Below are 22,687 nucleotides of genomic sequence, written 5' to 3'. Positions count from 1 at the left end.
ACTTCATACATGCTGGTGAATTGAGTTAAACAAGAAACATTTTGAAAATCATTCTATTTCTCTGTTTATTTGAGTATCTGAAAATGTGAATAAAGACCAGAGCAATTTTCCAGAATTAGTCTTCTAAGTTGGTAACCATGTTGCTTTTAGAGTAGGGGTGTTGAACTCAATCAGAGAAGGGGCCAAAATCTAAAATCCAGCCTAAATCGTGGGCCGAATGGTTTACTGAACAGTCATAAACTGTCATTGTGATGGAAACGCAGCGGAGTGCAGTGATGACAGCGCGGTGAGGGCCACATTGCAAGGCCTGGCCGGACAGATTTGGCCCTCGGGCCTTGTGTTTGACACATGTGTTTTAGAGGATCCTATGTAATAAAAGCCTAATATGCTAAGTGTCTGGTTGTCTGGATGTCCGTTCAACCAATCAAAGCCCAATATGCTAATGATATGCTAAGGCTGCTCAAGCACTCACTATGACTTGTGCTGACTACCAGGGTGCAGACAGTCGACTAGTTGACTAGTTGCTATGATGTGCACTGACCACCAGGGGGCAGATGCTCTGACTGGTAGGTTAGCTTGTGGCTGGGGTCTGTCGGATCAGGACTGAGCAAGATGGGCTGGACATGGCCTAGAGCGCTCCCCCCCCCCCCCCCCCCCCCCCCGACCCTCCCTGGCTGGCCAACGTCCTGTGTCCCTCCCCGGCCCCAAAGTGCGCTGGTGGGGTCCCTTGGTATGGCTTGCACCCTCTCGCAATCCGTGACCCCTCAGGAGATATTAGAGAGCTGGTTTTGTCCTGATCCTGCAGGCCAGGCCGAGGGACCCACTGGTGCATGAATTCATGCACTGGGCCTCTAGTAATATATAATAAGGGATCAAATAGAGACATTTGTTGATTTGACATAGTGTAGACAGGAAATCACTAAAAAGCTCAATGACTAAAAAGCTCAGCAAATATTTCCTCTTGGGCACATTTTACCAAATGGATATCTTTTAAAAGTACATAAATTACTTGGCCAGTGTAGAACAGTCATTGAGCATTGACCTATAAACCAGGAGGTCGTGGTTTGATTCCTAGTTAAGGCACATATCCACGTTGCAGGCTAGATCCCCAACGTGGGGCATGCAGAAGGCAGCTGATAAAGATTCTCTCTCATCATTGATATTTCTATCTCTCTCTCCCTCTCCCTTCCTCTTTCTGAAATCAACAAAAACATATTTTAAAAAGTTTAAAATTTCATCCGAAACCGTTTTTGGCTCAGTGGATAGAGTGTCAGCCTGCGGACTGAATGGCCCCAGGTTCGATTCCGGTCAAGGGCATGTACCAGGTGGGGGTGTGCAGGAGGCAGCTGATCAATGTTTCTCTCTCATCGATGTTTCTGACTCTCTATCTCTCTCCCTTCCTCTCTGTAAAAAGTCAATAAAATGTATTAAAACAAAAGTTTAAAATTTCAGGTTAAATGCTTTTCTTTTATTAAACAATTTTTAAAAACCTCTTTTGATGGACCATTGCCCTTGTGTTTTCTTGCTTCACGTTGGGCCACTCATAATACTCTTTACATGATGATTTAATCCTGTTTTCAGGTTGCTTTATGCACAGTAGTAGCTGGTGACTTTTTATTTATTACCTATCAGATACACGATACTAACTAAATAGGGGATAAAATCATCTGTATGATCAACATCTATGACTAAAAGTCAAAGTACTATCAATCCTCTGAGGGTCATTATGTTATGAGAAACAGAGCATGGAGGGGAGAAAATTGAACCTGACCTGGGCTAAAAAACGCATGGTCTGGGTTTATATCCTAGCTCTCGTTACTATTTACTGTGATGACTTAGGCAAGGCTCATACTCTCTCTGTCTCAGCTTCTTTAAAGCAGGGATAGATAAATATGCCAGGTTACCTGCCAGAACTGTTAATCAAATGAAAAAATGTATGTGAAAGTGTTTTGAAACTATAAAATACTTTACAAATATAAAATTTCTCTTGTTGTCTCATAAATCATGTTACTATCTAAGAAAAAAATGTGCCCTGGCCAGTGTGGCTCAGTAGTCAGAGCAGTGGCCATGCACCAAAGAGTTGTGGGTTTAATTCTGGTCAAGGGCATGTACCTGGATTGCAAGTTCGATTCCTGATGTCTGTGGGAAACAATCAATCAATGTGTTTCTCTCAGATCGATGATGTTTCTCTCTCTCTTTCCCTTCCTCTCTCCCTTCCATTCTCTCTAAAAATCAATGGAAAAATTGTCAGAGTATTAACAACAACAACAAAAATGTCATTTGCTATATTGATGGCTTTATGAGATAGAGGTATAAGCTATAAAAATAGAATTATTCAAAGGAAGATAATTCGTTTGAAATAAATATTACTTTATTGTCTTTAAGGGCAAAACTATTCTTATTGCTTATCATCAGTTTTTAATATCCACACTTATAAAGAGTAAGATGCGAATTGACTGTACCTTCACGACACCCACCGTCCAATCAGGAGTGAGTATGTAAATTAACCCAACAAAGATGGTGGGTTAATTTGCATACATAGGCGCCAAGCAGCTGGGGGTGGGGTGGGGCACTTGTGTTGTTGCCATGACGATGATGTAGGCGTTCTGCTCTGCACCAGCTCCAGGCCTTTGGGCAGCGTGGAAAGGCGGAAAGGTGGCTCCTGGCTGGAGTGAAAGTGGTACTGGCAGCCAGGGGAAGGAAGGCCCATTCTTGCATGAATATTCATGCATCAGGCCTCTAGGCTACATATTTAAAAAGTCAGTGACTGGTCACTATGATGCTTACTTTGGCCAGTGAACTGGCCCAATAGGGGGTGAGGCAGGCTAGCCAACCTCCTGCAGCCCCTCCTCCTGGCTGGTCCCACTGCCAATTGGCCTCTTCCACCCTGATCAAGGGCGAGGCAGCTGGCCAACCCCCTGCAAAGCCTCTCCCCAGCTGGCCCCACTCCTGATTGCCCCCCTTACTCCAATAGGGGCAGGGTTCACTGGCCAATTGCCTGTGGCCCCTCCTCACTGCCGGCCCGGCCCTGACTAGGCCCTGATCAGGGTGGGCCGACCGGCCAACCTCCTCTGTCTCCTTCTCCCAACAGGTCTGGCCCTATCTGCCCCAATCAGGGCCAGGCCAGCTGGCCCCCACCTGTGCATGAATTCATGCACTGAGCCTCTAGTATAATTTACAATGAACAGAAAGCACATTACGCTTGGGGGAAATATGAACCATAACAAAACAAAACAATGACTAATGAATTACTTATGGTTACCACACTGTTAAAGGGAGGAATCTTTGAGGCGTTCCCTGTTTGCTGTGCCACTTTCTCATCCCTTATCCTCATGTTGTTGGAATTTCCAGAGAGAAGGAAGGTCCTAGCTATTAATGCATCTCTGGACTCACATAGTCTTTAATATTGGTACCCACTCATTTCTCATTTCATTTTTTTCTCCACGATCTTCAGCCCCATCAGTTAGTGAAAATGAGAAAGAATGTCTTCTCACAACATTGTGAGGAAACAAAGATTTTTTTCTGTTGCTGAAAGCTCCCCTTTTTTTGTAATGATTTTGGAACATACTAGTCTTGTCTATGATGATTTTTAGGTCCTAACTGGGGCCTGGTATTCATAAATGCCCAGTAAATGACTATTAAATTGATAAATTGTAGCTTGGCTGAGTTATAGTCTCAAGAAGAAAGAGAAATCGCTTTTTGTTAATTAATTTAACTACATAAAAATATTACAAAGAATTTGACCTTGAAATTTTCTATGGATACAACCTTTCAATATAAAGTCATTGTGGAACAGAATAATAATATTAAATCAAATACTTCTGACTTGCCTTATTTGGGAACACTTGTAAATATTCATTTCAAATATTGATAAAGCAATGTCCATATCCTCTTTTGTATTAACGATTTCACTAGTTTTTTATTTTTTAAAATATATTTTTTATTGATTTTTTACAGAGAGGAAGGGAGAGGAGAGAGATAGAGAGGTAGAAATATCGATGAGAGAGAGACATCGACCAGTTGCCTCCTGCACACCCCGAACCAGGGTTGTGCCTGCAGCCAATGCTCATGCCCTTGACCGGAATCAAACCTGGGACCCCTCAGTCCACAGACCGACGCTCTATCCACTGAGCCAAACCGGTTTAGGCTTACTAGTTTTTTTAAATTTTTATTTAAAGTTTTAAAGCCAGTTGAAATAATATCTAACCAAAGTGAATTCGATTTCAAGTCTGCTGTTAACTTGGAAATGATTAACATTTACAAAGGAAAGACAATCAGGCTCTTTCCATCCAAGTTTTATGCTTACGAGTTGTGGAAAGATTGCTTATTTTAACCAGTGGGTTGATCTGGGGTGATGAACTTTTAAAACAAGATGGACTATGGCCAACTTGACCTAGAGACACAGAAAATTAGTTATGAAAATAAAACATAGGCCGGATAAAGTTGCGCCGAGGGGCAGTTTTTAATATGCAATTTAAATACTAGTTATTATTCCATATCTTTTGTTAGATTCATAGATTCTTTACTTGAAACATTCCAACTAGTTAATATATCAGGTTTGCTAATAAACTTACTGTAGAATCTAGAATTGCTCAGCATCTCATGGTGTTCCATTTGTTTCATGCTGCTGTTCACCATTACCGTTCCATCTTAACAGAATTCTGTGCCTTGTTGATAGTGCTAGTTTTCTGTTCATATGCTTGAAAAATTATCTTCACTTTGTAGCTTTGCCTTGTGACTTGTTTCTCGCTTAGGCCCCAAGTTTCTGCCTAACTGGTTAGAGGAATACTTCTGGGCTTGCCACTGTAATTTATTTAATCAGGTCCAGGTCATGGGAACAGAGCAACGATTCTGAGAATGATTTGCCCTTAGCTGAGATCTGGCCACCCCAGAGAATAGACTGAAGAGTATGGGAGCCACAGCTTCCTGTCTCAAAGCAGGAGACATGTAGCCCTGAGAAATCATTTTGGGGGGGAAATTTGGAAATTGATCTGAAAATGGGAGGTGGAGAAGGCGGGGGTTGGGGGAGGGGGGTTGGGGAGGTAGACTGAAATAAAATATCTGCCATGCTTGAATCACATTTGTAATAGTTATTATACCAGAGCTCAATTGTCTTGTCTTGCTAAAATGAATGTAATGTATTTTTTGCTTCTATTTATCAGTAATCACATTTATATATATCAGTCAAATCTTTTCTTTTGGATGCCACCAAAACTTCTGCCAAATTTTACTAAATTGAGTTTTATTTTATTTTATTTTTTACTTTGATAGAAAACTTTTATCTATTTATTTATTTTGTTTAAATTAAACTTTAGATTATAATTATAAATTCATTTATCAAAAGTAGATTTCTCTATTAAAGAAATAGATACAACCTTAGAATAACAACAACAACACCAATCTTACATTATAATACAGGGAACATTTTGACATTCTTCAGAGATTTTTTAGGTATTAAAAACGAAGACAAAACATTAGAATAATGGTATAGTAATATATCTCTATCTTTATGTTTGCTTATTTATACAACACAGTTAGTAATAGCATAACAATCTTTGCCTCCAATTCTTCCACATGCCACCGAGATTATATAAAATTACATCTAAGAAGCACTTTTATCCCATTTGAAGAAAAAAAAAAAGTCCCATAGTGGATAATTAAAAATTTCCTTTGTTCCCCTCCAAATTTTTTTCTTAAAGAATGACTTGGGAATAATAAAAGTAAATTACTTAAAATGGACAGTGTTGTACATGCAAATAAAATCAAACTCTGTTTGCTTATATTCAGTTTAAAATATTACTAAGATAAACCTTGCCATATGCACAGGATTCTGACTGAATCCTGTAATTGTTGCAAACCCAGCTAGAACATATTTGGAAAATCTGGCCTCTATTGGGCAATGCAGTCAAGAGTGGGGATGGATGTGGTAAAAAAAAAAATAAGGTTCTCATAACATTCTCATGAAAGTTCCGTGGCCAGAGGAAAAAAAAAAAAACTAAGTCTTTCATGTCCTTATCATGTTTGTGCAACATTTAAAAAAAGCACTGCTCTGAGAATTATGCAATAGAAACTAGTCATAGTTAGAGCTTAGAAGATTGCAATACTAGGGACACAGATGTCATTTAGCTACGTGCTGACTTACCTGTTCAAGCATGTCTTTGCTGTCCCTGAGTATTCATCAGAAGTTCAGGGATAATGACAACTAAGATTTTAAGTACTTGGTAATGTACATATACAGCATTTGTATAATAACTTAAAAAAAAAACCCAGAACAATAAAGCTTGCCCTAGAGTTAGGTACATATGTATAAAATAAATGGCATTTCCTAAAATTATACTTTAAAGTGTAAATTTTTTAGCCAAAAAAAAAAAGTGAACTTTCCCACTAGTGTTGAAATTTATAATATTGATATATTAGGTGATCAAGTTTTATTAGAAGTTTCAGCATGTCAACTATTGGTTCACTTAGGGGTTGCACAGAAACTATTAGACAGAATTTCAAATATGATTAACTTGTTGAGACAGTATCCAAATCTTTTGCCTTAATTTGATGATCTTTTAAGGAAAACAATCATGAATGATCTATCTATCTATCTATCTATCTATCTATCTATCTATCTATCATTATCTATCATCCCTGGTTCTCCTTAAACTCCTTCAGAATCAGTGTTAAGTTTCCTAATATAGGAATATTTATAGCACACAAAGAAAATAGTTATGATAATTGAATACTGGTCCTGGCTGGGTAGCTCAGTTGATTAGAACATTGGCCCAATACACCAAAGTTGTAGGTTTAATCCCCAGTCAGGACACATGGACACATGCAAGAATCAACCAATGAATGCATAAGTAATGCATGGAACTGAGCTACTTCTTTCTCTATCTCTCTTCCTTTTTCTCTAAAATTAATCAATAAAATCTTTTAAAAAAGGTCATTGAATACTACCTCTGTAATGCAGAAATAGTCAGAATTCAAAATAAGGGTACAGAACTTCTGGAAGCCTTTCTTTCTTTCTGACTAAACCTTCCCCGCCCATCAGAAGAGAACAAAGTTCAATGGGTGAATAAGCACAAGCTTCCTGTAAAACGAAGGCTCACAGACTTTTCTCAAGGTGACTCTTGCCAACAAAATGCCACATACCCCATTATCTCCTTCCAAGTAGTAGGTGCTTTTCGGAAATTTATTCTTAATTTTAGTCCCTTACTAATCTAATAGTTCAGTGTTCCAAGAATAGACATATGAAAGCTCTTATGTATTGTCCAATAAGTTTCATTGTGATAGGATAGTGCTTAAATGTAAGAAAAGTCTTTAAAACTCTTATGCATACAATAAGGGGAAAATCTTATAGAAATAGCCATACTTAAGAAAAATAACCCAGCTGGAGTGGCTCAGTGATTGAACATCAACCTATGAACCAGGAGGTTGGAGTTGAATTCTTAGTCAGGCACATGCCTGGGTTGTAGCTTGATCTCCAGTGTGGGGCATGCAGGATGCAGGCAATCAGTGATCCTCTATCATCATTGATGTTTTTTTTTTTTTTAAATCTCTCTTTCCCGCTCCCTTTCTTTCTGAAATCAATCCTATAAAATAAAAGGCTAATATGCAAATTTCCCCTTCACGTGGGAATTCATCCAGGGGGCAGGGCCTGCCAACTGTCCATGGCCTTACCCCCCAGCCAGCCCCAATAGGAGCGGGCTGGCAGGACCCCACCCATGTACAAATTTGTGTACCAGGACTCTAGTAAAAATATATTTAAAAAGAAAAAGAGAGTTTGTGATACCCTTGTGAACTGATCTAGAACTGTAGATCTTAATATTTCTAAATTCTTAGAGAGAGAGAGAGAGAAAACAACATGTTTTAAACCACCATGCATTCCTTACTGCAACTCCTTTGAAAATGGAAGGTGAAGTTGTTTTAGAGTATTATCCTTCTTTGTTTCAGAAGCACTCATATTTCACGAGTTAGTCATTTGTGAATTAATTAAATAATATTTCTTTTAGTTGAGAATCTGTAAATTAAGTACCCATTATTACCCTTACTGATAAAGTCATCATCTCCAAAAATAGATCCCCAAGTCTTTGGAGGGGGTTGGGGGAGGAGATACATCTTTCTCTGAAGAGATTTAATTTATGGCCTGACTCTGCTTCCTCTAGTAGAGTCTGAATCAGAGTCTGGGGATATAGGACATGGATTGAGAGAGAAAAAGAGATCAAAAAGGAAATTATTTTTGCCAGGGGGATTCAGTGGACTCTGGGAGAAATCTGAAGCAGCAGCCCAGAGGAGTTGACACAAAACACCCAGCATGCATTTGTGGAACATGTGAGAACTTCTGAGTATCTTCATAAAGTATGGGGGAGGAGATGGACTCCCTGCCTTCCCGTGCATGGAGGCTCTGATTCTTCTTGGTTAGCCTTTAAAGAGAAAAGTGAGGTTGAAAGGCCGGAGAATTGTTATGTAATTCATTTCATATGAGTATAAGAAATGAAATCCTATGGGACACTGACGTACTAGTGTCTGGCAGTAAAGAAACAAAATTATATCAGCCAATTCCAGACCAACTTGGAGGGAAAAGAGAGGACGCTTTAAATATAGAAGTCTATTACTTCTCCACTAAATGTGACACCTCACTCATGTGTAAGGACATATAAAAATACATAGGTGTGCAAAGAGAATGATTTTAAAGCCACCTAAACAAAAATTTATAAAAGGCATACTGTTCACTGGAAATGCAAAAAAGATAGAAAATCTAACACTGCCCTTGAGAAGTTTACTATTATAAAGTCTAATTTGCATGACAAACAGAGAGATACATCTGAGAGACCAAGGAAGGATGTGCAGAAATCAGTACCTTTCTTCCCAGACAGGATGCACCTCCCTGGACCATAATGACTGGAAGGTATAGAATATGGTGACTACTCTCAGACCAGATTTGGGATGTGGAAGCCGAGAGAGCAGTGGGGTTTCTGCAGAGCAGTCCAGGTGCCAGTGGGATGCAACAGTTTGTCAGAATTCAGTAGAGGAGGGGAGCCCCATTTGCTACTCCTCTGCAGGAAGGGGAATGGAATGGTAGGGTGCTAGGTAAATATAAGTGAATTTACAGAAATCCAGAGCAGGAACTGAGAACCACACCACCAAAGGTCTAACTTAGGTCAGTTACTTCACCAATCCACCCACTCTTTTTTTTTTTTTTTTTTTAAATAATGGAACACTTCACGAATTTGCATCATCCTTGCACAGGGGCCATTGCTAATCTTCTCTGTATTGTTCCAATTTTTAGTATATGTGTTGCCGAAGTGAGCACACACTTTTTTTGTTTGTTTGTTTGTTTCAAGAGGTCACCTTGGAAAACATGCCTAGGTTGTTTTCTTTTGTTGTTAATACTCACCAGATGTTTGTTTGTTTTTTCCCCATTGATTTTGAGGGTGGGGGAGGGGATTCAGAGTGAAAGAAAGAAACATTGATGTGAGAGACAACATCGGTTAGTTGCCTCCCACACTTGCCCTGATTGAGGGCCAGGGATAGAACCTGCAATGCAGGTATGTGCCCTTGATCAGGAGTCAAACCCAGAGCCACAGTGGCCAGGGTGATCCCCTTATTTTCAATTATAAGAATTAATTTAGGTGAATCACTAAAAAGGTGATGTTTTAAGAAGCTATTTGAATATTTCCACCTAGGCTTAGATGAGGTCTAATGTGATGATTCTGGATAGTGATTGGCTTCCACCTACTCTGGATTCATTTTGGAAGTAAAAATTAATCTTGGTTAAGAATAATGAAATTATGTCAAGGTGAATTCCTTGCCCTATAATTGAGGTTAAGTCTTTTGTATTCTAGATCTAGGGTTCAGATGGGCTCAGGGGATCTGCAGGATAATCAGCTGCAAATATGCTGATTGTAGATGAGTAGTATCATGATAAAAGTTTCCGTAGATATTATGGTTTTTCTGTTACCGCCTGTGACCAGGTGACTTGAGAGTCTCACTAAGTGCAGGAAGCAACTGTTGAAGAAGAGCCAACAGCTATTTCTTTGCTGAGCGGGATAATACATAAACTGTGTTGTCTGGTTAAATGAGAAGCTCTATGAAAACATAATGGTGCAATAATAGTTCTAACAGCAGTATTCTGTAAAACTAAATGAATTCCCTAAACTGCCTTTTAAAAAAGGTGATGTTTTATTTAAAACGTGGCATTTACATTACATTTCATTTCCTTTTTAAAAAAAAAACAATAGGAGTTATGGTGCTAAAATCATTCTGTACTACATTTGCTTTGTTTAATGATAGTTTTCCTGTATACAGTATTTATCCAGGCTGACATTAAAATATGAGCTAAAGTCCAGGAAAAGAAAACTAGGAGAAGTATGGATGATCATACAATCAGAAACAAGTAACAAACTATATTACTTGGGGTGGGGCTACTTCAAGAAAAGGCACATATACAAAATATTCTCCAAATGCTTTTTAAAAAAAAATCCTCACCCCAAAACATGTTTATTGAGTTGAGAGAGAGAGAGAGGGGAAAGGAGGGAGGGAGGGAGGGAGGGAGGGAGGGGGGGAGGGAGGGAGGGAGGGAGAGAGAGAGAGAGAAAGAGAGAGAGAGAGAGAGAAACATTAATGTGAGAAATATAAATCAATGAATTACCTCCTGTACTTACCATCACCATGGATCAAACTCAAAACCTAGGTATGTGCCCTGACTGGGAATCCAATTTTCAATCTTTTTGGTGTACAGAATAACACTCCAACCAACTGAGCCATTGGACAGGAGTTTCAGATGATTTTTAAAAGCATAGTTCTCATAATTATACTTGGAATATATAGTTCAGGTTAGAGTTCTAGGTATTGTACAAATATTCCACCTTTGTTCAAACTTTCTTGAAGGCAACACTAACTGCCCTTAGTCTTATAGACAATATATGTCAAGAATAAAAAAAAAAATCATTGCAAAAAACAAAGCCAGGACTCCTGACTCTTATTTCTGCTATAGACACTCTCTCATCTAAAAAACTTTCAACTATCTGGAATCTTCACTCTGAAATCTTAACAGGAAGAAATCTCTCAGAAAGATGCTACCTTTGGCAGTATGCATTGACCATGGCTGGGGTAAGAGTTTGCTTTTGCATTTTGCCACTTTTATTTGAGAGCTAGAGGCCTGGTGCACAAAAATGCTCAGCCAGTGCCCACTCCCAGTGTGGGACCCCTTGGGGGATATCTGACTGATGGCTTATGCCCAGTCCTCAGGGGGCCTAAGCAGGCTGTCAGACATCTCTCTGGCAGCTCAGGAGCCCTCAGGGGATGTCCAACAAATTGCAATGATGGCAGTTTGGCCACAGGGTCTCATTTGAAGTCTCTTCTTTTTCATACACTATATTCAAAATTTTTTCCTTTCTATTTCACCCTTGAGCTGCTTAGAGCTAAGAAATCTGTCTGCTGAGAAGTGTCTGCCTCATTTGTAATTAACACATCCAGGGTCAACTTGAGACCATATAGTTGGAGATGATTTAAACTCATGCACAAGCCACAAGGTGTCAAGATCAGGCACTCCACATTTCCCTTTTTCCCAAACCCCACTGCTGAATGAACTGTGGAGCAGCAGATTTCTTACATTTGCAGCAAATCATTGAAGTTGGAGTCTCCTTAGTGCTCAGTGCACATAAAGTACTCATCTGTCTCATTTAGTCTCAGCCCTGGCTGACAAACAAGGTAAAAATAGCAAAATTTGTTATACTCCTTCACGTCTCAAAGGCCTGTGCACAGAGGCTCTTTCTCTTTAGTTGAATGGTTTCTTAGCCTGCAGAAGGAAAGCTGCATCAAGGTAGTAAGTTGCAGCAGTCTGCATCCTGGGGCTGCCCTTATCATTCCTAAGACCCACATGACTTAATATGTAAAGAGGTAATATGCAAATTAGGCCAGGACGCTAAAATGGGACGACCGGATAGGTTGCATCCCAGGTGAGGCCCGGAGCAGAGATGAAGACAGAGGCAGAAGGGAGTCTGCCCAAGCTGGTGTGGCAGCTCGGTCAGCCCTGGAGTGGACACAGGCAGGGGGTCAAAGGGGGCCTGGGGCGGAATTCAGTTGTGGGTCCCGGCCACCCATGGCAGTGGTCTATGGCAGCTCATGGGGTGCCTCCTCACACAGCGGGAGGCGGGGCACCTCCTCGCGCCATTTCAATAGTGTTCTGGGCCTCTAGTTTGTTTATAAGATTAACATGGACGAGTCTGCAACCTTTGCAAGGCTCAGTGGCCCAAAGGTGTCTGCTGGATGCTACCCATAAGTAGAACCCCTGCGGCCCCTGCCTCTATGGAAACAGCTGTTCATCTCTGGAAAAAACTGCCATACATTTCAGTCACCATTATGCATGAATTAAAACTCAAAACCTCACTGTCAGACTGTAGTAGGAATCTGCCCATCTGTTAACGTCAGCTTGGCTAATATAAATCTCTACAAACCACTAAGGTCAAAATGTCTCACCATTACACGAAAATCTAAAGCCCAAAGTCACCACCTGTCCTGACTTCATCAAATGCCATTCTCTCTCTCTCTCTCTCTCTCTCTCTCTCTCTCTCTCTCTCTCTCTCTCTCTCTCTCTCTATTTCTGCCCTCTAATTCCACTTTGTTTGCTTTATTTCTAAATGTTAGCATCCGATTACCGTATTTTTCGGACCATAAGACGCACTTTTTTCCCCCCAGAAGTGGGGGGAAAAAGTCCTGCGTCTTATGGTCCAAATATAGCCTACACATATACTTAAAAAAAAAAAGTTTTTTTACTTGCCCGGCTCTGTGTGGTCTCTGTGTGCTTGCCCGGTTCTAAAATGGTTCTAAATGCTGCTGTTTACTTTACAGGGTTGATTACATGTGTTTATGACTGGGATGTTGGGTTTTAATGCACATAAAATATTTTAGGACACTATTTGTTTCAGAATCTTTTTTTCTTCATTTCCCTTCTCTAAAAACTGGTGCGTCTTATGGTCCGGAGCGTCTTATGGTCCGAAAAATATGGTAAACACTTTAGGGAATCTTCTTGAAGGTCCACCAGACACTGCTCTTCTCCTTCTAGATTCTGAACACACTGAGAAATGAAATAAAAGAGTAGGGTAGAAGAAATGTTTGAACATCACCATTCCTACCAAGAAAGCCTTCATTCAAGAACCAAATGGACTTTTCCATACTGGACCCCATCAGTAAGGTCCCAGCAATGCAGTGCCCCCACAAGGAGTGTTGGTCATAGTTAATGCAGGTGAGGGGAAGGCAGTGGTTCTGGCTCTACTTACAAGTACCAGATTAGCCTTGTCATGTTGTACTGTTTCATAATTCGAGAAAACCTGATTTTGTTCACTAAACTGGAATTCAGCAGGAGTTCAACAGCACCCCTCATCTAGAATAAGAATTAATTCAGTGGAACTGGCCCTTTACTTTTGTTATTAGGGTGTAACAACCACGTTCTGTTAATTACAGAAGCTTTGCTTCATTTTTCCGGAAACACTGGTTAGGTCTGTTGAAAATCAGCAGCCAATCGGCTTAGCTACAGCTGGTAAACAAGGGCAAGGTTCTGCTCTCAACCTGCTTAGGTTTCTGAGAGCAACTCAATGGCACTCAGCCTGGAAGAACTGTTTTTTGTTGTTGCTGTTCTGTTGTTGTAGTTGTCGTAGTACTAGTTGTTGCTGTTGTGTGTGTGCATGTGTGTGTAGGTAGGTAGGACAGTGGACAGGGAAGAATTTAATGGAAAATATCTTTTTAAAAAAATAGTGAGAACTCAGCTTCTGTAATAAAAAGGTGCCTTTGGTTAGCAAATATGAAATAAAATTAAAGGCACTGGGTGAAAGTTTACTGGGAAAACAAGGAAGGAATAAAAACATTGGAGGAAAATAATACTCTGAAATAGGAGAATGGCTGTGGAAAAACAAATGTCTAACACTGAAAAGTTGTAATTAGCTAAGAAAGTGTGACCTAATCTTTTCTAAATAGAGAGAAGAAGAACTAAGAAAGAGCAGAGATTTAGAAGTATGGTATCATATTTAAGGAAAAAAGTCTGCAAACAATAGAGCAATAAAAGCAGTGTTCGTCTAACATGAATGCTGAACTAGATTTTTTTTTTTTTTTAACAATAAATGGCCTAAGGGATTTTGTACAACTGTGTAATTTAAAAAAGGCAGGTTTTTTTTTTTTGACATGCAAGAAAAATGTGGTAGAGGTTTTAAAGCTTATTATTACCAGTATTATTATTTTAATTTTCAGTGAATGAAGAATTTTCTATCCAAATGTAAGCCTTTATCTTATGTAGTTACCATATCTAATTATATCTAAGTAGAGGTATAGTGCATGAAATTCATGTAGTGGGGCAGGGGGTGCTCCCTCAGCCCAGCCTGCACCCTACCCAATTTGGGACCCATCGGGGGATGTCCAACTGCTGGTTTAGGCCCCATCCCTCTTACAATTCGGGACTGCTAGCTCCCAACCACGTGCCTACCTGCCAGCCTGATCACTACCTAAGCACTCCCCTGCCAGACTGATAGATCCCTAACTGCTCTCTTGCCAGCCCAATTGCCTCTAACTTCCCTCCCCTGTAGGCCCGGTTGCCCCAATTTCCCTCCCCTGCCTGTCCAGTTACTCCCAGCTGCCCTCTCCTGCCAGCCTTGTCACCCCAATTGCCCTCCTCTGCAGGCCTGGTTGCTCCTAACTGCCCTCTCCTGCAGGCCTGGTCACCCCTAACTACCCTCCCTTGCTGGCCTGATCACCCACAACTACCCTCCCCTGCCGGCCATCTTTGACCACATGGGGGCAGCCATCTTGTGTGAGGGCATGAGGGGTCAATTTGCATATTACCTCTTTATTATATAGGATATCTTAACTTATACTGAGAGCTATGCCAAATGATCAAGAGTATGTTATATTTTTAAAACTGGGAAATTAAATCTTCACTGTTTAATAGAAGGAAAACTAGGTCAGAGTTTAATCAGCGCTAGATGGGCCAGAGTGGAGAAAGAAAGGATCCAGAGCCTGGCTACCTCCACCAAAATAGCACAGATGACCAGGGGGGCCAGCTATAGAATGAATCAGCAGGAATGTCATGAAACAGAATCTCATTCAGGGACACTTAAAGGTTGCCAAGAAAGCCCAACATGACCTGGTGTTTGGGGACAGGCCCCAAAACTGGGATTGGTCATAAACAAAAGAACCCTGGTTCGCTGTCTGCCCCTGCTCTCACACCTATCAATAGTCCCTTTGCCAAAGTCCTTCCAGAAAATTGTTTGTGTGTGCCAACTCTTTCCTGCTGGGACTGTGAGAGCTGGGATTGTAAAAGAGACAGGAGTGCAATGGTCTGTCCAGGGTCCATGCAAGAGGTCCAGAGGGGCCTATGCAGTCCCTCCAAGGCTGGGGGAGAGAAGGGTGGTGAGGTAGGGGTGATGACTATGAAGGGGAAAGCCCTCAGGGCAAGTGAGGCACACACATAATCACTCCACACTCCTCTGAGGAGCAGCTGTGGCCCACTGTACAGGTGAGGCTACTGCAGCACATAGGGGGTGAGCGACTTCTTTGAGGGCACACAGCAGTTAAAAGGGCACAGCTAAAAATGGAACCCTGGGCTGCCCACAGCCTATGTCTCCTTTACCTGTGACCTCTGGGCAAGCGGCCCCTCACCCTGTGACCATTAGCTCTGATGGGCTTCACCCTTGCTCACAATGATGGACCCACAGTGGAGAGGGGTCCTGTCATTGCAATTCCAGTGCCTCTGGTGGGTGCTCTCTTTGTCCCGAGGTCCCTCCCAGCTGGAAATCTTGGCGGAGTCTAACTGCATTGGGTGAGGGCCTTGGGAGGGCCCTCACCATCTGTGGCTTGGGTTGTAAAGTACTGTTATCTTTCCTGTATCTGGCTTCCTCTGCCTGCCTCCCCTGGCAGATTCTGTTTACCTAGAAAAGAAATTGATTCAGTATGTACAAACCAACTGACTTTCTGCAGTCAGTTTGTGAGACGTGGCTCTACCCTGTTGCTACCTGATGCCACCCCACCTCCGTGGCAGCATCTCTCACCCGCTAGAGCCCTCATTCAGCACACAGCACCCTTAGCGCTCCCCTGCAGCTCCAGGGACCTGCTGAGCCCAGGGCCCCAGCCTGTCACTAGTCTTTCAGGTCCTGCCTGCAGTCCCAGGGTCCTCAAACCAGTATGGGAGGGGTCGATGCATTGACCCCTTCGACAGAAGGGTGCAGACACCAGGTGGGCAACCCTCCTGTCCCCACATCCCTCCCCAACCCCTCTCTCCCCCACCAGGCACTGCGGGCACTGAGTCTGTGCTGACATTCAGCACCTGGAGGGGCTCAGCCTGCGCAGTGTGCCCACCAGAGGGGACCCCTCTACAGAGTGGCAGGCAAAACAGGCCTCCCAGGGCAGCTGGATGCTCACTTGGCCCCAAAGCCATCCTTCAGCCTCCCACTTACCCCTTCTGAAGGGAAGCCAGGTGTGGTTTCCACCCAGCCCAGCTGCCTGCCTTGGGAGGCGGCCTTGAGTATTTACATGAATGAAATAAATAATTTATAAAGCAAGTCCTGTAGAGTGATTTCTATTCTGAAGGTTTAAAGAAACATCTTCCTATTTCTGTTTACACTGCTGAATTAAAGTGAGTCACAGTTTAGAATTAGTCTTCTGATATCACTTTTCTAAACAAAATTAGATTTTAGAATTGTGATATAATTGACATATGCTACATCATTTAAAAAAAAATATATTTTTAAAATAGATTTCCGAGAGAAAGGGAGAGGGAGAGATAAAGAATAGAACATCAATGATGAGAGAGAATCACTGATCGGCCGCCTCCTGGAGTCCCCACACTGGGGATCGAGCCTGCAACCCGGGCATATGCCAACCTGGAATCAAACCAGGACCTCCTAGTTCATAGGTCAACACTCAACCACCGAGCCACATCATCCAAGCACCTTACATCACTTTTGACTCTGAAAACCTTCCCATGACTTTCAAAGAACGTAATTCACAACAGCACAACATCAATATACAATTTACAACTTTTCATCAAAGCCAAGAGAAACCAAAACCCAGTAAGGGCCTAAATCTTCTTTTGCGAATAAAGATGAATGTTCATAAAAAATCTACAAGAATGGTGTACCATTATAAATACGACTGTCCAGAGATGCCATTAGCATCACTTGACAAATCAGAAAACTTCATCTTCGGGAGAAGGCCCTGGAATGTGCCACTCCTTGCCAATGTAGGCCACAAGGACCAGGCGCCAGCTCTCTGGGTAGGGCTCCTGAAAGGAGGTAGATGACAACCAAGTGAACAGAGCGGACTAGAACACTACAGGGAGCAATTCCAGGGTGTGCTGAAAGCAACTGGAAAAGCTCCACCGCAACATCATTAGAGACAAGTAGAAAACTATTGTTCCTAGCAGAGCCAATTTGCAACGCTGAGTTTAGATAAACTGAAAATTTGGATTATCTCTCAGATAAGAAAAGTGCTGACAGCAAATTCCATGGACAGCCAAGCCTCCACCCTCTCTCTACCACCCAGTTTCATATCCCTTTTCATTGCATCCTGCTCCAGAAAGGTTTGTCCGTTCCTGTCCATATCTTCAATTCCTTTCATGTTCCTTCAGTCCACCTCAGTCTGGCTTCCAATATTACAATGAAAATGGGACTATTTACTCACCTTAAAAATATATACATATATATATAATTGATTTCAGAGAGAAAGAAATAAAAACATCAATGATGAGAGAGAATCACTGACCACTGCCTTCTGCATGACCCCTACTGGGGATCAAGCCTGCAAAACCCAGGGCATGTGCCCTTGACCAGAATCGAACCTGGGACACTTCAGTCCATAGGCCCATGCTCTATCCGCTGAGCCAAACTGACTAAGGCTCTTCTTCTCCTCCTCCTTCTCCTTCTCCTCCTCCTGCTCTTCCTCCTCCTCCTCCTTTTCCTCCTCCTCCTCCTCCTCCTTCTCCTTCTTCAATACTATTTTATAATTGTTTTACTCTTTAGCTATTTTATGAATGCCTTTTTTCTTTTTTTATTGAAAAAATTAAATCTACTTTTTTATTTAAAAAAAATGAAATCTATACTCTCTTAACAAAATGTTAAGTGTAGATTTCTATCTGTATCTTTACACTTGCCCTGTCCTCCCCCACAACCCAAATTGGCTAATTTCTATCATCCTTCAAAATTAGCTCAGATTTTCTCCAAAAAAATTTGCTTTAATACCTTAAATGCCTGGTTCTATGCCTCCTAAATAGATGAAAATATCTCTCTTTACAGTTTCAACATTAGTATTGTAAACACCAAGACTGTGAAACTCCTTGTACAGCGACCATGTCACAAAGCCATGTTGCACAGAATCTGATATGTACGCATGCATTGTGCAGGTTATTGTGAAAGAGGTGTTTGGGTATCTGGGAGGATCTGAGACCCAGGCAAGTAATTCTTCATCTTCACTCTGCACTTCCTATAGCAACTTTCACACAGGTGAAATCAGGTGCAAATATTTATATGTAAGAAAACAAAGAGAAGGAAGAAAGACATCAAGGCCAGCTGAAGCATGTGATTGTGAAGGGCTGAAGGGCAAATCTACATGTCTGCTTTGGGAGCCTGAGAACTGCAGTAAATAGGCTCTTAAAATGTGTATAAGCTTTTGTTTTCTTTAGCATCTGCTAACAAGGCCACCTCTTTCTTCTCATCAAATTATATTCCGATTTACTGCCTCTTGGAAGCATTATGAGTGAATGTCTGCATGTTCTCAGGAACTGTCCTACTTCTAAAAAGTGTTGAAGCTGGTATTAGAGGTCCTGGGTAAAGGCCTTAATATTCAGTCGGTATAGTAGATATTTGCTTATTGATTTATTTATCTCCTGGCTTATTCTGAAAAGAATATGAGGCAGATTATAACAAAGAGTACATATAATCAAATAATAATAACACATAGGCAGAAATAGGACTAAGCAAAATAATACAAATATGCAAGTCATAAAGGTCAACATAGTTGCTTTAGACATTAATTCTTTCATTTATCCACCAAATATTTATTTATTTGTTTCTTTCTTTATTTATTTGAGATAGTGGAAGGGAGGAAGGGATGAGACAGAGGGAGAGAGAGAGAGAGAGAGAGAGAGAGAGAGAGAGAGAGAGAGAGAGAGAGAGAGAGAGAGAGAGAGAGAGAGGTGAGAGAGACACATTGATGGGTTGCCTCTTGCACACACCCTGACCAATGCCAGGGATTGAACCTGCAACCCAGGTACATGCCCTTGACCTAGAGTCAATACTGTGACCCTTTGTTGCAAAGGCCGGTGCTCTCCCCACTGAGAAACACTGTCTGGGGCCACCCACCAAACATTTAGTGGATGCCTACTATTACTAGCCATTCATGGGTTCAAATATGGCTGAGAGTTGGTTGGAAAGCCAACTCAACGAAAAAAGGTATCATCAATTACATGTCTTATTATTAGATAGGAGGAGATACAAAGTTTCTTCTGGGAAAATAAAGCTTTCTCTGGTAATAAATTATAAAACAACAACAATGAGAGCACAAATATTTATACAGCATTTGATGTAGTAGATAGCGCATCAGAAGAGAATGTCTTTAACAACTTATAATAGTGAATTTATATGTTCTGATATGAGAAACAGATAGAGGGCCTCTTTGGAGAGATTCAAAACAGACCAAAGACTGATAATGCACACAACTGATAATGCATATAACACACACATATGCCTAACTAATACATTTTAGTGGCAGTTTAGTGGGAAAACAGCAGACTTGAAATAAGGAGATGTAGGATCTGTCTCAAGATTACCAGTAATTGAATAAATTACTTATGCCTCTTCACATCAACCATAAATCGATCATCAGTATAGTAATACTATAGGTATAAATGCAAAGTGCTTTGTAAATTGTAAATTGTTATAGAAATGTTACTTTTTAAAAATTATGAGCACTTTCAGCATAAGAAATATATCTTATTTATTTCTGAGCTCTAAATCCCACATCCACACCATAGTACTAGGCAAGAAACATCTGTTTATTCATAAAATAGAACAAAGGATGAGGGAAGGCAGAAGACCCTATTTTATGCCCTTGGAGATTATTTGACTATTCACAGTTTAACAAACAATCATTAAAATTTCACATTCCTAAGTATAAGAACTACCGTCTACCTATAGAATCTAAGGATAATAAAGTATAAACAATAACTAGTTTGTTTTACAGTGAGGCGGGAGATTCCTCCAGGCATGGTAGGAAGCAGTCATATTCAACAAGGGACTTAGCCTGAGGTCTGTTTTCCCCTCCTGTAAAATGGAACTAAGAAAACCCAGCGTGCAGTTTAAATAGTAACTGACATTTAAAAAAAAAATAATGTTTTTTTCTGCATGCAAAATAAGAACTGTATTGTCAAAAATTTGGACTATATGAAAAAGAAAACAATGAAAATCATTCAGAATTTGAACATTTAGAGGTATAATTTTTAACACTTTGATGATGATCTTCCAATGCTTTTTTTCAATGTAAAAAGGAATGTGTGCACAAACTTGGCATCATCATGCATACTATTTTGCAACTTTTAGTCTCAGTAAGACTCAAGATTCTTTTATAAACCGATGTTTAATAGCTCCCAAGTAATTCAATTAAGTCAATAATATTAATTGCTAAAGTCTATTGAGCATTTCTGTGTGCTAAATCCAGATATACTTTAAATACTTATTTAGTTCTCACAATTACTTACTGAAGTTATTTATTTATTTATTTTTTTGTAGAAAAGCAAGCAAGAATTTATTGACCATAGCAAAAATATACTTAGGACAGTGAGTCAAGGAAGAACATAGAAGTAGCAACAGGAGGGTCTAGGTTGGGCTGCTTTGGCTCACTGAGAAGTCGGAGAAAGGGGAGCCTTGGAGACAGGTTAAGGGGGTTAGCTCAGGATGTGCTGCCGCTGCCCGTTGCTCTCTAGGTTGCAAGTCTGGTGGGGACCCTTACAGTTTAGGAGATGCATGCCTGTGGAAGAAGGAGAGGAGGTAGGGAACAGCATGGGTGTGCTTCCTGGAGGGGAACTCCCTAGGACCTTCATGTTAAAGGCTTCACCAAGGTTATTTTAATGTGAGGAAGCCAAGATTTAGAAAATTTAAATAACTAACTTCATCATTGTCCACAGGTAGTATGTAACATGAACCGAGATTTGTATCATTCCAAATACTAAGGATTTAGTCACTATAAATGAGTGGCTCATGTGTGGCAATAACAGTTTATTTAACCAGTTTTGTGTTCTTGGACATTTAGGTGATTGCTAATTTGATGATGTGAAAAAAATATATTATGACTGCCATATTTAATGGGAAATGTATATTCATAAGGAGACGACTTCTTTATGTTAAATTGCTAGAAGTAAAATTGCTCAGTCAAAAGAACTGCACACTTTTAAGAGACTTTTAAACACTTTCTGCCAAATTGCCCTCTGGAAATATTGAAACAATTTATAATAGCTAGTTTCCTAAAATCTCCTCAACACTAGATACTGTTTTTGCTTCAGCTTTTAGCATGAAGTTTTCAAGTTGTGCCAGGAAAGTAGTAATTCTATAACTTTAAAGGGGGTAAGAGATTGTCCTTGAAAACTGGGCGGATTAGATCTTGATTCCATCTATGGGTTAATCTGAGGAATTAAATCAATAAATAGTTTGGGGAGGAATTGGAGCCCAAAAATCAGGACTTTGAAAACTTATGTTAGCAACAGTTTTTCCCTCTAATTTTTTGAAGAATTTAAATCAAATAAAAACTACATGGAGGATTTGCTTTGTCTTGTTCCAAGGGAAATTTCGATGGCAATGCATCTTCTCTGTGATATATTACGTTATATACATGCACACAAACTTGATAGAAAAAGAATAATTTTTCAATGTCATTTTTAGTTCTGTGAATATGGTGCTGTTGTTTATTTTAATAAAACTTGTCCTCTTCTCTTTCTAAACTTCTTCAGATTTTTGAGATCGAAGGACAGCAGAAGGTTGGATGAAACCTAGAGAGAGCTAAGGGATGGCAAAGTCTAGTAAGATGACAACTGGTACTCTCATGACCTGGATTTTTGCCCCAGTTCCTTAATCCCTTGGGCAAGATTCTTAACTTCTTTAAGTTATATTGTCTACTTGACCAAATTAGTGTTTTTCACACTGCTACAGACATTCTAAAACATTTGATTCAAATTTCACTTTAAAGGCATTTTTTAGACTGTTAAAAAATTTCAATTGGTATAAACAAAAGATGTATAATCCCCAATTTTAGCATTTTAAGAAATTTATTTTATTTATTTATTTTTAAAAATATATATTTTATTGACTTTTTACAGAGAGGAAGAGAGAGTTAGAAACATTGATGAGAGAGAATCATCGACCAGCTGCCTCTTGCACACCACCTACTGGGGATGTGCCCGTAATCAAGGTACATGCCCTTGACCGGAATCAAACCTGGGACCCTTCAGTCCCCAGGCTGATGCTCTATCCACTGAGCCAAACTGGTTTTGGCAAGAAATTTATTTTTGTTGCTGAAGGTATCACAGATGTTCCCTTTGTTTTTTTCCCTGTTGACCCCCTTTACCCCATACCCAATTTTAGCATACTTGAGACCACCCAAACACTGTTACATCAACCTCTTTTTCTGTGTTAATCATGGAATAAAGCCTTCTATGACTATATTTGAC

At 40.4% G+C, this 22,687-nt stretch overlaps 1 non-coding gene across 1 annotated transcript; it reads right to left on the bottom strand.

Annotated features, from left to right (window-relative positions):
* Window positions 1-9,194: 9,194 nt before the first annotated feature.
* On the bottom strand, window positions 9,195-9,301 carry LOC118730981. Its single transcript, XR_004991705.1, has one exon. It is a non-coding gene; the product is annotated as a U6 spliceosomal RNA (small nuclear RNA).
* Between the last annotated feature and the right edge of the window lie 13,386 nt (window positions 9,302-22,687).

This window comes from Pipistrellus kuhlii, unplaced genomic scaffold (assembly GCF_014108245.1).
Source record: "Pipistrellus kuhlii isolate mPipKuh1 unplaced genomic scaffold, mPipKuh1.p scaffold_m20_p_3, whole genome shotgun sequence".
Lineage (NCBI taxonomy): Eukaryota > Metazoa > Chordata > Mammalia > Chiroptera > Vespertilionidae > Pipistrellus > Pipistrellus kuhlii.
The sequence above is the reverse complement of the archived record's forward strand: the minus strand, read 5'-3'. Positions and strand labels throughout refer to the sequence as shown.